The following is a 14,453-nucleotide window of genomic DNA, read 5'->3' as shown; positions in this document are numbered from 1 at the left end:
AGCAACTATAAAAGAAAAAAAAAACATGCTCAAACCTGTACTTGGATCAGGGTGGAGTAGCTACCTGCTACAATTATATGAAACTGTCTCAAGTTATTGTTACAGGATTATTTCTGAAATAGGAAAATAATTAAGTATGCAACATACTTCTTAGAATTTCCCCCCTCATTCAGTGAGTAATAACATTTCAGAACACAGCAAGTGCCACATTCATTAACTTTTAATACTGAATTAGAGTTTTCCAAATCTTATTTATTCTCTTAGAGTTTTATACCTGACTTCTGTTTCACTGTGTATAAAATATATCTCAGATAATGAATATTTTTTACCCTACTGTTATTTTTTAAATTGCTAGGTAAAGAATATTTCTTAGCTATCAAACCTACACAAAGGTGTTTCCTCTCTAAATTATAAAACATTTGTTTAAGGCAAAATGATTGATAAATATTTTAAAACAAATAAGTATCTAAGTGCATTTATTTTTAAGAAGTTTCATACCACAGAGCCCCTATCTCTACCTAATAATAAGTTAACCATTTATCCCTTCTTGTCTGAGGCAATACCAATTTATGTCTTTTATTTTGGCACAATTATTAATAGCATCCCTTTTACTCTTAAAGGTATCCAAGTTTAGACAAAAAGTATATAGTTACTTCTAATATACAAGCAGCATAGCATGAGAAGATCTCAGGCTTCCGAGACAAGTCTTCTAGGGTCTGTGTATATCTCTATCATTTACTTACGGTGTAACTGTGGACAATTACTTATCCACTGAAACCAATTTTGTCATCAGCAGTGTATGGATAATAATAGCTTATAGACTTGTTGGGGTAACATGAATGCAACAGTGTTATGTCTGGATACATATACAAATGGAGATTGATTATAAGATCACTTTATAAGACTGTTGTACTTAAGATGATGAATTCATGCATTATGCTCAGCACATGGTAGGGACACATAAAATGTAGTTTTCATTATATTCATTCTCATAATCATCATTATTATTTGCTATTAGTGGCTGTTTGTAAATAGAATCTACCACCGATACCACCAAGGTAAATTGGTGCTCCAGTGAGATGGACAGTGTGTGCTCTGGGGCTTAGCTTCCTACTGATACAATTCTGCCTGCTCCCAGGTTACATACACTACTGTAGTTTGAGAAAGAGCAGAGACCTCCTAGCTAGATACAGCTGGCTTAGAAGCAAGTTCTGCACTCTATGTACGTTGTGACTTTTGGCATGTTACTTAATGTCTCTGAACCTCAGCCTTCTGGTTGTAAACATGGCGATATTATAAATACCTATCAAACTGTTTGATAATTAAGAATTTGATCTATGTCAGTTATTTTACATTCTTTCTGTGATAATTAATATAGTTAGTAAAATCTAGCCAGGTCATATTGATGAAGACCTGTTTGAAATGATTTCTGTTGGGACACAGAGCCCCAAAGCACATCTGGCTTACAACAAAAAAATGTCTGTGCAGTACAACACAGAATCTCATGCAATTATCCAGGTTCTCTCTTCCAGATTTGCATAGTAACTCAATCTTTATTGGGCATACATGATTTTTAGAATCCAGTTACCATATAGGAACCACATGGTTGAGATCTATTTAGCCTTTAGGAAAAGTGTTAGTAAAATGAGAACAGAAATAATATTCTGAAGCATAGGATTTAATTAGCCAAAGACTTCATTCTTCACTTGGTTGATACTTAGGTATAGTTTAGGATCCCACTCAGATATAACCTCTTCTGGGAAATGTTCCTAAAAGACTTTCCTCTATCAGTTTACTTATTTAAAAACCACAGAAAATTCATGTTCATTTATTTATCTTCTCCTGTAACCTTTGAATCTCTAGAGTAGCAGTTCTCAAAGTGAAATCAGCAGATCCCTCAGGGCCCTAGAGACCCTTTTGGGGATTTGCAAATCAAATATATTTTCAAAATAATACTAAGACATTATTTGTCATTTTTTCTATTGTCTATTATTTATCACTATTTCACTAAATGTCTATTGACATTTGCACTGATGATGGAAAAGTATTGGTGTATGAAACTGCTGTCACCTTGAGTGAAGGCAGTGGCACCAAACAGTATTATAGTATTGTAGTCATTATATTCTTAATCATACTTGCACTAAAACAAACAAACAAACAAACAAACAAACAAAAACATAAAACAAAGAACAAAAGATAACATTCTAATTTCAATTAAGAATGTTCTCTAAAAACCAAGGAAAATTAGTATTCCTTTTAAAAAATCCAAATCCATGAATACATCTTTAATACTCTGTATGACAAAATGAGATGTAATTAAAGAGCACTTCTGCTGTATACTGAAGTATGATTGTCTCAAACAAAAGTACTTGAGAGATAAAAGTTTGAGTTACAAGCTGAAATGGCTGCTCTTTCATGGAATACCATTTTTACTTTAGAAAACAACTGACCGACCAAATGTGGTTATTCAGACTTAGGGATTTCACAGGTATTTTTCAAAAAATGAATGAATGCAAGCAAGTCACTTCAATGAAATAAACTAATGGTATTTATTGACAATGGTAAAATTTAAACATTTAAGCAAAATTATAATCTAAAGAATAACTTGTACCTGCCACTGTGAACTCAACAACTTCCCAATATGTAAAAACTTCTCTGATAAGCTTGGTGGTGATTTCAATGATGGTGATTTAAAAAAAAAATTGTTTTATGAAACATGTCAACTTTTGAGAAATCTGCATAATTCATTGAAATGATATTTTCCAAATGACCAATACATTGTGTTACAAAATCATGTATTAATGCTTGGGTAAAATATCTATTCAAAGTGTGAGATAAACCAATATATTTCACTGCAACAGATTTAAAAATTTTCTTTGATATGGTTTCAGATTTCACTTTGCAACTACCCATTAATAAACTTACTTGTAGAAGTTTGGTTTAGTATCAAAGAATAATATCACATTTATCTAAAAAAGCTATTAACGTAGTCTTCTTTTTTTCAAGAATGTGCTAGGCTAATTTTCTTCATATACTGCAAACAAAATGTATTATAATAGATTGCTATAGAAGTAGGTATGAGAATTCAGCTGTCCTCTCCTAATCCAGACATTAAAGATATTTGCAAAAATATAAATAATGTCGCTTTTCAAAAAATATAGTTATTGTTTTCAAAAATATAGTTTTTTAATAAAAATGTACTTTATGTTAATATGAAATAAGTTTATTGTTATTTTAAATTCATTAACAAATAAATATTAAACATTTTTCAGTTTTAATTTTAATGTGATAAATACCGAGACCTATAATCTACATAAACAAAAGCTTTTGGGATCCTCAATAATTCTTAAGAATGGAAAAGTGTCTTGAGACCAAGAAGTTTAAGAACCACTGCTATAGAGGGCAATGCCATTCATCTTTCTATCCAGAGTGCCTAGTATTCACTAGATGCTTCATACATCTTTATTTAATAGGGTGGGTGATGATTAACTAAGTATTATATATAATGCCAGAAGAATCTTGTACTAGAATAGAAAATATCTTTATGTGAAATATGTAAGGACTCAATAAAATGCAATTTAATTTTTACCCCTATCATTGTTTGTTGCCTAAGAATGCCTACTTCCAAAACTGAGATAAGGAAAGGAAAGATTCTTTGGTCACATATCATCACTTGATTAAATCAGTCAAAAAAATTTATTGGGAAAATACAATTTGGAAAGTATGGTATTGATAGTAATGAGGTGGACAGGGAAATAGGATATTTCCCTTAAAGTCCATTATCTGGCAGCCAAATCAAAGAATTTACTTATTAAATTATCAATTTATACATTTTACAACAATTTGTTTGGGATATGATAACACATTTTGAAGATTTTTAGAAGTTTTGGTTGACTGTTTTTGCTTTATTATTGTTTTAAGGCATATTTAGTATCCATTTCTGTTCCAATTTTCTGTAATAAAAACTTGAAGACCTGTTAGTGGCAGAGTGGAGTGGAGGGGGAATTTTGATGGGCAGAAAAACAGGAACCTGAGGTGACAGAGTGAGTGGGAAAACAGTATTCCAGATTATTTTATGGCTAAAAGTCTCATAGAAACAAGAATCAAGTTGGAACTTTAAAAAAATGCTGAACTAGAAATTTTTTTTGTTTTGTTTTGTTTTCTTATTACTGTTTTGCCTCCTTCCAGGCAAAGTGAATTCTGTTCTCACCAAAGGAAAGAATACAATAGGGTAAATATATGAGTTGATAGGTGTGCTAATTAACTTGATGTTTATGGATATCAAATCATCACAGTGTTATTTGTAAATTTACCTCAATAAAACTAAAAAAAAGAGAGACAAAGTTGACTCTCTTAAAAGAGAGAGTGTCTTCTTGCTAACTCTGAACGAGAAAAGGTAGAAAGAGTTTGGAATACACAGTACATATTTTTTGTCCTACTGAATGAAGGAAATAATACATTTCTTGCCAAGAAAAGGGCACCTCTGAATTGTGCCGATATAGTTAACATACTATCTATAAATGCTAAAGCTCCCTAATTATTCCATATATGCTACTTTACCCATTGCAAGGTGCCTTCCCCGTTCATTTTAATATTCTTGAAATTGGGATAGGTTGTTCAATCAATGATATATCATAGTTTCATTGGCAGAGTTTTATATTTTCTTTGTAGATTATAAAATATTAGTGCATCTTACTACTGATAGCCTCTTAGATTCAATGAAATATAGTAGCCCAGAAAAAAATATGAAACTCGATTCTACAGTTATATGATGACAGCATATTCAGGATAGTGGTCTCTAATGCCTTGACATGGATCGGCTCTATTTCCCTTTTCTGTCTTCTCGGAAAATAAAGGACTCATCTAATGAACAAATAAGCTGATTTGCTTCAAGGCAAAGTAAGCAAATTTAAGTGACACTATTTGATCCCTGAGAACTTCAGAGTTTAGTATAAAGCTTGCACAAGTCCAAAGGGAAAAAACCCCAGATGTTTAGATAATGTACAAATAAGATGTGGTCACAAGACAGAGATTTCTATATAAAGAGCGCATCCTAATTTTTATGCTTCAAATAGTGAATGTTTCCTCGGCTTACAATTGAGTGTGCGTGTGTGTGTGTGTGTGTGTGTGTGTGTGTGTGTGAGTGTATGCAAACAACAGCATATGTAGTTTTCCTCTGTATTACCCCTCTCTTCTGAACTGCTAAGAAAAATAAATGTGTGCAAAAATATTTATGCCCACATCACTATCTATACATTGGTTAAACAATCAGAAGTACTCTGTGGATGCATGTATGAGAATTAAGAGCATTCTGACTTCTTCAGTCAAGATAGTCATGCTGTTCTGGTTGTGCATATGCATAATGGAAACAAAATTGCTTTAAATAATCAAAATACACAAAGGCACATTTTTTCCAGAGTGATAGGAAATAATCCTGACAAATGCTTGCATTTGGTAAATTATGAGCTCGCCAAGGTACGTTTGCATAAATATAATGAAAAACATTTTTTAAAAGTTTAGTAAGCATATAAAGCCAGGCATTCTATTGGTAATGAATTTCTTTGACAGATAAACCAACAACCATGCAGTGTAAGTTTATGAAGGTGCTTCCCTGAGTGCCTGAGGAATATATATATATATATTATCTCTCTATATATACACATATGTACATATATACATGCATTTGTATGTATATAGAGACAAAAATTCTGCAGAATTATAAGAGTTAGAGATGAGTCTAGACATATCAAGTAGCTACTTATATTTTGAAAAAAGGAACACAAACTATGTGTATTTGAATGCTATGTTAATATGGCACACAAATAATTCACATTCCCCATATATAACTCTTTGATAACACAGAAATTACCTATTAGGTAAACACATAATTATATTCTTTTCCAATAATTTAGACACCACAGCACAGCTGCACACTTATACAAGAATCAGTACTGAGTTAGAGAGGATTCGTGGGTGGCTGGTAAAAAATGTATTTGAATAGGACAAAAAATAAATTTTTATTCACAGGTAATATGGCACTTTTGGTTACCAGCTTGCTTTGGATAGGTCTAAGCACTGAGCACTACAACATGTGGATACAACAAAGCAAAAGCCAAGAAAAATGTCCATTCATTTAGAATTTTCTAGAATAACTTGTTTCTTAAGTTAAACATAAGGTAGGGAAACAGACTTCACTGAATCTGCTGCATGGATAGCAAAGCTATTTTGAGAATTCTGTAGCCTTTAAAAATCACCAGTAGCTGAAGAACACACCTTTACACAAAGGGAAGTTACCAAGGCCTTTTCAAATGGGCTTGCCACACAAGACAAGAAATTTGAACACACATTTATGAGGGTAAACTGTGTTCAAAAAGAGAAAAAGGGCCAGGGACAGTGGATGTATTGCAGAGGCCTTTCTTAGGAGGAAATTCTTTTAATTTCAAAGCATGATTGTCTTTCATGGCCTTAGTCATCTTTGAACATCAACTTTTCCTCATTAACTGCCACCCACCTTCACTTGACATCAGAATGTAAGAGCTTGAGAGAAACCAAAATTACAACAGATCTCTGGTTGGGTAAAATGGTATAGCAGACCAAGTTATACTGGTGCCACTTGCCTCACTCATCGAGGCAATCTTTATTCCTCATCTTTTCTTCCTTTAGTTTAAAGGGAAACTCCTAAAAAGTTTAATGCTTTGCTTTAGTTTTGATATTCAAATATACTGGAAATATTTGTTTAGAACTTACCGCCTAGCAATATAATTTCTCTTCCCATCATTTTAATGAAACCTCTCTCCAGATGGTCATCGATGACTAATTAATTGTGACATCCAATGTTCTCATATTTCATCTTCCTTGTCTGTGTCTCCTCCTTGTCACCTGATCAGACCCTCCTTCCAGAAACTCTCTACCTTTCCTCTCTGCAGACATTCTCAGTTTTCTTTTTAATTGTGTAGCAGCAACATTTGTCTTCTTCCTCTTCAAACTTTTCATGTATGCAATCTAAATATCTGTTCCTCGCCCTCTTCTCTCCTTCTATCTCTCCCTTGATAATCTCATCTACTCTTTGGGCTTTGTCTGCAGATGGCCCCCAAAACTCTATCTTTGGCCTTGTCATTTCCTCAGAGTGCTGGATGCAGGTTTCTACCTGCACACTTCTCTTCTCTACAAGAAGAGGCTCTGTGGTACCTCCAAAAAAGCTATGTCCGAATTGAATTCAGTATCTTCTCCCTCACATTTCCATCTCTACCTCATGTTTCCTATTCATTTTTTAAATGTTTTCACCAAGGTTTGAAATTGCAAAGTCAAATATGACAACTTTCCTATCTGTTTCTATAATAACTTTCAAAATCCTGTCAATACTTCCTCTGAGATATCTTGATCTTCCTCTGAGATATCTTGATCTTCTTTTTCATCCCCTCTATTTTATAGGCTGTCCGAGTAGCCTCCCAAATGATCATTAGGCTCTTCTGCAGCCAAACTACTTTGTATATTGCTGCCAGAAAAATCTCTACAAAACAAAACAAACAAAACAAAACACCAGTTTGTTCATGTTTATGTGCATTTTCATATCTCAATGCACTAGCTTCATCCATTTACTCTGCCAATATGTTTCTTTTCCTACAGAAAAGAAATATCTCTCTTCTTGGTGCCTCTATGTCAGCGAGTATTCCAGTCTAACAGGTTTTGTCTTCCCATTTCAAGGTGAGCCCTGTAACTAAAGGGCCTGATATGTTGACCCTCAAATCTCCTACATATATTGCAGTGATTGACATAAAGAAGGCTCTCAGGAAATCTTTCACTTTGTGGTTGGGTGGAGTATTGTTTCTTTGTTTAAAAACTTTCAACATTCCCTATTTTTTACATGCTACAAATTAGTTTATCAGGTCCACAGGACCCTAAGATTTGGAATTTGAGAAAGGTCAGGAAGAGAATAGCAGAAGGCAGGGGAAAAGGCCTAAACAACAAAGAAATTGAGGAAAGCAGCAAGTGGCATGCCAGAAGCTTTCTGAGACAATTTTTATCTTGACCTTTTGCCTACTGAGGGCTACCTGGTCCTTGGGGGCCCAGATATCTATATGCTACTACCACCAATCTCTCCAGGAACCTCAGAATATGCAGTGTCCCTGCTATACCACACCCAGGTCTTCCATTCCCAGGGGATGCCCTGTGTCCATTGGCGCCGCTTAATGACTGATGCACCATGCTCAGGTCTTCTGGCAGGAAAACTGGAATAGCCAGCTGAGCCTACGAAAACACCTGTCCTAAAATGCTAATGGTAACTCCAGACGTATCAAGTGAAGAGTTAGACCTGTGGGGCCTTCTCTCTCTTGGGCAAGTGATACCCGGGTATTGTATTTAACACTGGTTTTCAGAAGGTGCTGCCCTGATTTTTGTGCCTAATCCGAAGAGTATGAGCCAAGAGGAATCTGGGTTATGTAGGGGGAAAGTAGAATGATAAGGGAAACCTAGGTAGCCCCATATAGCTTTCCTTTCTGTTAAATAAATACATTTACTATCACCAGCAAGGCCACAAGTAAGCAGGGACAAGGGGGAGCTCCAGAGAGATGGTAGATTTCCCCCCACCAAAGACTAAGCTCTTTTTTGAATGTCCACTGTTTCCTGTGTCCTCCTAGGAGGTGATCTCACCAGTGTCTTCACTATGATCAAAGGCATTTGGCGCATACTCTCACAGCTTTCCTTATCTCCGCCTCAGACTTTCTTTGTCACCATTTCCGTTTCCTCTCCTTTCTTGGAGTAAGATTTAAAAAAAAAAATCTCTTTGGCTAGCATAGCTACCTGGACTTTTCCCAATTCCTACCAATTAAGGACACACTTCCCCTTCCATCTTCAATCGCTCCTCTTCCATTAATTCTCTTTTTCTCCTACAAACATGGTCAAATCTCTCCTTTTCTAAACTTTTTTTTTCCCCTCACTTCTTCTCTTTTACTTTCTGAATAGCGATTCCACACATTTACTATTTCCCATCATTCTCATTTTCATTCTCCTCATGCCTTGACATATATATTCTGTACTCAGGAATCTGTGGATAAAGCTCTTGTAGACCTATGCACTGCTGAATCATTAGCTACCGCCATCCTATCTATGGTTTTCACTCTGTAATAGTCAGTACAGTTGGCCACTCTGAATCATCCTGGGGTGTTGCACTTCTACACTGGGATATAATCTTTGTTTTTGTCTTTGGCCAGAGCTTCTTCAAATTTCCTGAATACTTTCTCTCTATAGAGTAAGTCATTTTCTTTCTGTTCTATATATCTGCTCTCTTTCCTTCCTACCTTGTAATTATTTCATGAGATTACTTACATCATTCGAGAATATAAGTCCTTTCATATATCACCACAAGCCCACATTAGAAGTTATTTCCTATAGATAAAATCCTCTAAGATATTTTTTCTCTCCTTGGTAAAGATGTCAATATATGTGCATACCAAATATTTGTTTAATATTTTGGTCCAAGTCATTCGAGATACTCGCAATTCATAATTAGCCCCTGAAAGCCACTGTTTCCAAAGTACCATATTATATATCATGGAGATGCTCTTGAGTTTTCGCTATTCTGGATTTTCTCCTTGTTTCTTGCATATTTTTTATACGAATGGTGAGAGGGTTATGACTACTCTGAAAGGAAGTGGGATCTTAGGTGGTGTGTATGAATGTTTTTAGCAGTTACTTTCTTCTTTTGTATGTACACATATCCAGTATGTACAGGAAGTCTTTGGCAGACTTTTTAGGAAGAAAGGGTCATGTTCTCTAGTTGGTGTTCCTCAGTGTGTCATATACTGAACTGATTGAGAAAACTTAGGTAGATGTTGCCTCTTTTGGTCAGACCAAATGGTGCGAAGTGTCCTATATTCACCCACATGATATGTCCTCGATAAATGACTATTCTTACAGATAAAGAGAAGGATATTGACAGCCTTCCTCTTCAGTCTATTCTTATAAAACTTTTGGGCTTGCCAGATAACCTGTTTCACATATTCTTTACAGTTTCCACTTAACCCTGGGGGCAGAAGCAGCTCCCTTCACCTTAGGAATGGAGTTGAAGAAAAGTCATTGAGAGAATTAGTCCCTCAGAAAGGCCATGAGAACTGTGCTTATGGAAGGCCATGGATTCCAGTTTCTTTAATGTGGTCTTCTCCAAAATGATAACCACTAATACCATGTGTTTCCCAGGGAAATTGAGTTAAGTTTCTTCAAAAATACTTGAGAGATGGCAAATGCTGGAACTGCATCTCTCTCGCTTACTATAGTACATCCTCTGCTTTGCAGTATCTGACAGAAATAGGTGCTCTACAAATATTTGTAGAATTGAAATGCATTGGCAAGGAACTAAGATAGCATTGGTAATAGTACCAGATTTTTGAGACTTGGGCAAATTCCTCATTTTCTTATACCGTTTTCTAAAGAAAGTATGAGATATTCCTAAGGTTGTGATTTAGGAAGATTTTTTTTCCAAGGGCATTATTAGGAATTTGGGAATTTGGTTGAAGCTGACCTCTTCTAAGAGATTCAGAGGTCAAAATGGAACATCTCACCTTAATCTCACATTCTAGGATTAGGTGTTCTCTTAAACAATGAATCTTTTCCAATGAATCCTTCCTCTGGACCTAGCTGATGCCGGACACAGGGTACTAGATTTGATAGACAAGTAGGCAATTCAACTATGACCATTGCTTTATTCCTCACCAGATTTAGTTATAAATTTACCTTTTTTTGAATATAACTTCACCGATATGAAAAATGACCATTTTGGATAATTACATGAAATGTCAAAAAGAAATATCCTATAACTGGTATAAATGTCACTGATATCAAATAGTTATAAATCAGCATTATAGAAATGTTTCGTGTACCCTCGATAGTTTTTTAAAAACCCAAACCATTTTATTTTAATCAAGAAAAAACCAAGGTATGTCTCAGATGAAAATGACACATGTATTTTTGTGCTTATTATTTAAAGAAAAGAGAAACATCTGAAATCTGTTTGCTAACTACAGTAAAATACAAATTAGCCTGCAGGCACCGTGTGTGCTGTACCCTGTCTGCTTGCCAGCCCTGCTTAGTCCCAACGTATTAATGAGCAAGTGGAAGTATTTGAACAATCAGCATTTCCGCATTTGCATGCAAACTCTCATGCTGTGTAATTATACACAGAGCTGGCACTCAAATTAATTAAAGCTGATTTCTCTGTGACTGCAAACTGGTCATATACTCAGCTTTGCCTTCCTATGAAGTCATCACTCTACATTCAACGTGACACTTCTGTCCCTGGCATTCTTCGTAATGCTAATGTTCGACAATTGTTAATCTGGCAATATTTTAGATTGAAGCTGACAATGGCTGGGTGTTCTTGTACTTTTCTTCCCCTCCCTATTTTTTCCCCTTCTGGTATAAAGATAAAGAAGAGCTTTTGAAAAGCTTGCTTTGTAATTATCTCAAATAATAATGCAAACAAATTACATATATTGTTTCAGATGGTTCCCTCCCCTCTTTTATGACTCCACCCACTTGATTAGTGCTTATAAACTTGAAAAAATTGTTTATTTGATACCAGCAAACAATTAGTTTTGATGGTTTCAGTCTAAATTTTGAAAAGGCTTTAACAAATGGTGTTTTATTTTAATAGATAAAAATCTCATAATTCAGGATCAGGGAGATTAGGAGAGAAAGAAGCAGCATTGACTGCTAGATTTGATTAAGACTTTTTTTGAATCCTCATCAAATAGAGCAGTATTGCAACAGAGACTATTATTTGTCAAAGAGATCCATAAACATTAGCTTCTAGGACAGAAGGCTTTCCTCAGCTCTTCCACTATCAAGTTATCTCCCTTTGGTTTCTCAGTTCCTCAGAAGCAACTGCTCCTACGACGATTCCTTTGAAAAGACATCCTTAAAGCAATTAAGATATCAGTACAATCCTCTTTTCATAAATGAGGATTTATGAATACAGGTGGCTACTAAAAACATTGTCATGTAGGGCCCCAGGAGATGACCTGCTGTGACACATCTCTCTATAATCACTCCTTACCGCTCAACCACAGCTCATCATCATCCTCATTTCTCTGTATTCTATTAGCCAGAAACTACATGACAACAATTTCAGGGTCTGAACATCCCTTTATAGAGAGGACACCAAACAATTTTATCCCTTGGATTCAAGATCTTGAAATAAACTGCCAAGAAGACTGCCTAGGTAATCTACACTTAAAATAGAAGGTCCAGTAGGGAATTTCTTTATCATCTATCTCTAGTGATCAAAACAAGAGATATAATTACCCTTACCTTATCAGTAGTACTTCTGGGTCCACACTGAACATCAGTTAGTAAGCTCCCATCAGATTCCAATTGGCATACAAGTGAGAAAGAAGTACTGAACCTTTCCCTGAGAGACGTCTGGGGAGATCACAGTCACAATACTATTATCATGATCCAAAGCCTGCCCTTCTGTCCTGTCATGAATTTCCTATGCAGACAGGTGTCATATTGACATGAATTTTGTTGCCAAGTACATTTTAAGAGGTGGGCGTGGCTGCAATCATGTATCCAGTTCCACCTGTCTCTAAACTCTCATAACCTCTATTGCTTTCAATATTTTGCTCAGGTACCCAGTGACTTCATGAGTTACCCACGCATGGGGCCCGACTAACAGAGGTGTGGGAACAGTATCGAGTTCAAGCAGCCCCGTCATTGTAGTACACAATGTGCATTGCTACTGGCAAATACCTAGTTGCTGAATCAGGATAGGGCTGCACTGAGCAGGACTGGGCAGTTCTACTGCTTTCCGTTTGTTTCCTCTTTAGAAACCGTCCTCTTCTAATTACCCATTGAGCAAAAATAGATTCTTTTTTATGTTCAGTCTTTAAAAATATAGCTTTTTTTAAGCATAAAGAATTACTATATTATAACCTTTCTTTTTTTTAAAGCAAGCACTTGCAAAATAAAAGGCAAAGAAAATTGGAGTTCCACAAACAATTAAAATGAATATCATTGTATATGTTGCAAATTTTGTCCTTAAATTTTCTGAGAGCAAATCAAATACATTTGTTAGTTATGATTCTTTTGTTTCTTTTTAAAAGGATAATAGGAGAAGCACTCTGTAAACCACTTCAGAAAAGGGAATCATTTACTTAAGGAGTATTAGCAGGTAGCAGGCACTCAGTGTTTTTAATTGATGGTGGTATTAAAATATCTGATTGGCTACATATCTTTTTATAGACATATGTATAAATGGAACAGGCAAGACAAGAATTTAGAAGCATGCCAAATTATATGTTTTATTTATCATTATAAGTATAACATGATCAGAACAAAGGCTAGAAAATATGGGCCCAATAGATGTAAAAGGCATTTCTTTGATTTGCAATTTACACCCACTTTATCAATGTACTCTGGAAGTGGTAGGATATTAATTTTCTCAGATCCCTTAATTCCTCAATGACATTTAAATCAAACAAACTGGTTTTGTTTTTTGTTTTTGGATTGATTTAATCTCAAATACCAAGTTCAGTCCAATTGCCCATCCAAAGCAGGAATTTCCTATATAATATCGCCTTTTGTTCAAATTACTCACCATCTGGCACAAAATTGACATGTAATGATATTCAATAAATTTTGCTAAGTAAATCTTTAGTGGTACATTTATAACTACATATGTGGACATTGTAAATGATATAAATCAACTAACTTGAAATCTCTTGAAGGCTTCCTTCCTGTACAAGGCTTATATACGGTTTGCACATAAATGTGAACAGTAATAATTTGCTAAATAAATTGAAATTAAGTAACTTTTAAGAGAATATATTACTAAGTCTAAGATGATCCATTCTCATTTTAGATAGAGATCTTTCTCATTTCTGACCAATATCTTCCTGACTTGTGTATTCTTTGGTACGAATTTTTCTGAAGCTTCATGAAGCTTTGAGGATAAATTTAATCCCTAGTCTACATGAAAGTTATTCAACTATTTGAAAAATGGCTATCATTTTCCCCAAAGTCTACTCTTTTTTCAGACTGAACATTCCTTTAATCATTCTAATATGAGATGGCTTTTAAGGCCTCTCACAATATTGGATAGATTCCAGTTTGTCCATGTCTTTTCTAAATGTGGCATCAGAATTGAATGCATTACTTGAAATGTGGTCTAATTATGCAAAGTACATGGGTCCTGATACTTGCCTTGTTCTGGACACTATTTTAATAATTTATAATTTTATGAAGGCAGGAAATGCACTTCATAAAATTGCAGGAGGGGTTGGCATCATTATCATATTCTCAGTTCTTGAACTTCTACAAAACTAAAGTGTCTGAATGGGTTTTTTTTTTTTTTATCCCAAATTCTGTCTAATCAAATTTCTTGCAACTTGTTATTGTTGCAATAAATATTTTGGATGGAAATAGTGGACTTTATATCCATCCATGCTAGAGCTCATCTT

Source organism: Pteropus vampyrus, unplaced genomic scaffold (assembly GCF_000151845.1).
Source record: "Pteropus vampyrus isolate Shadow unplaced genomic scaffold, Pvam_2.0 Scaffold22, whole genome shotgun sequence".
Taxonomy (NCBI): Eukaryota; Metazoa; Chordata; class Mammalia; order Chiroptera; family Pteropodidae; genus Pteropus; species Pteropus vampyrus.
Note: the sequence above shows the minus strand (reverse complement) of the source record.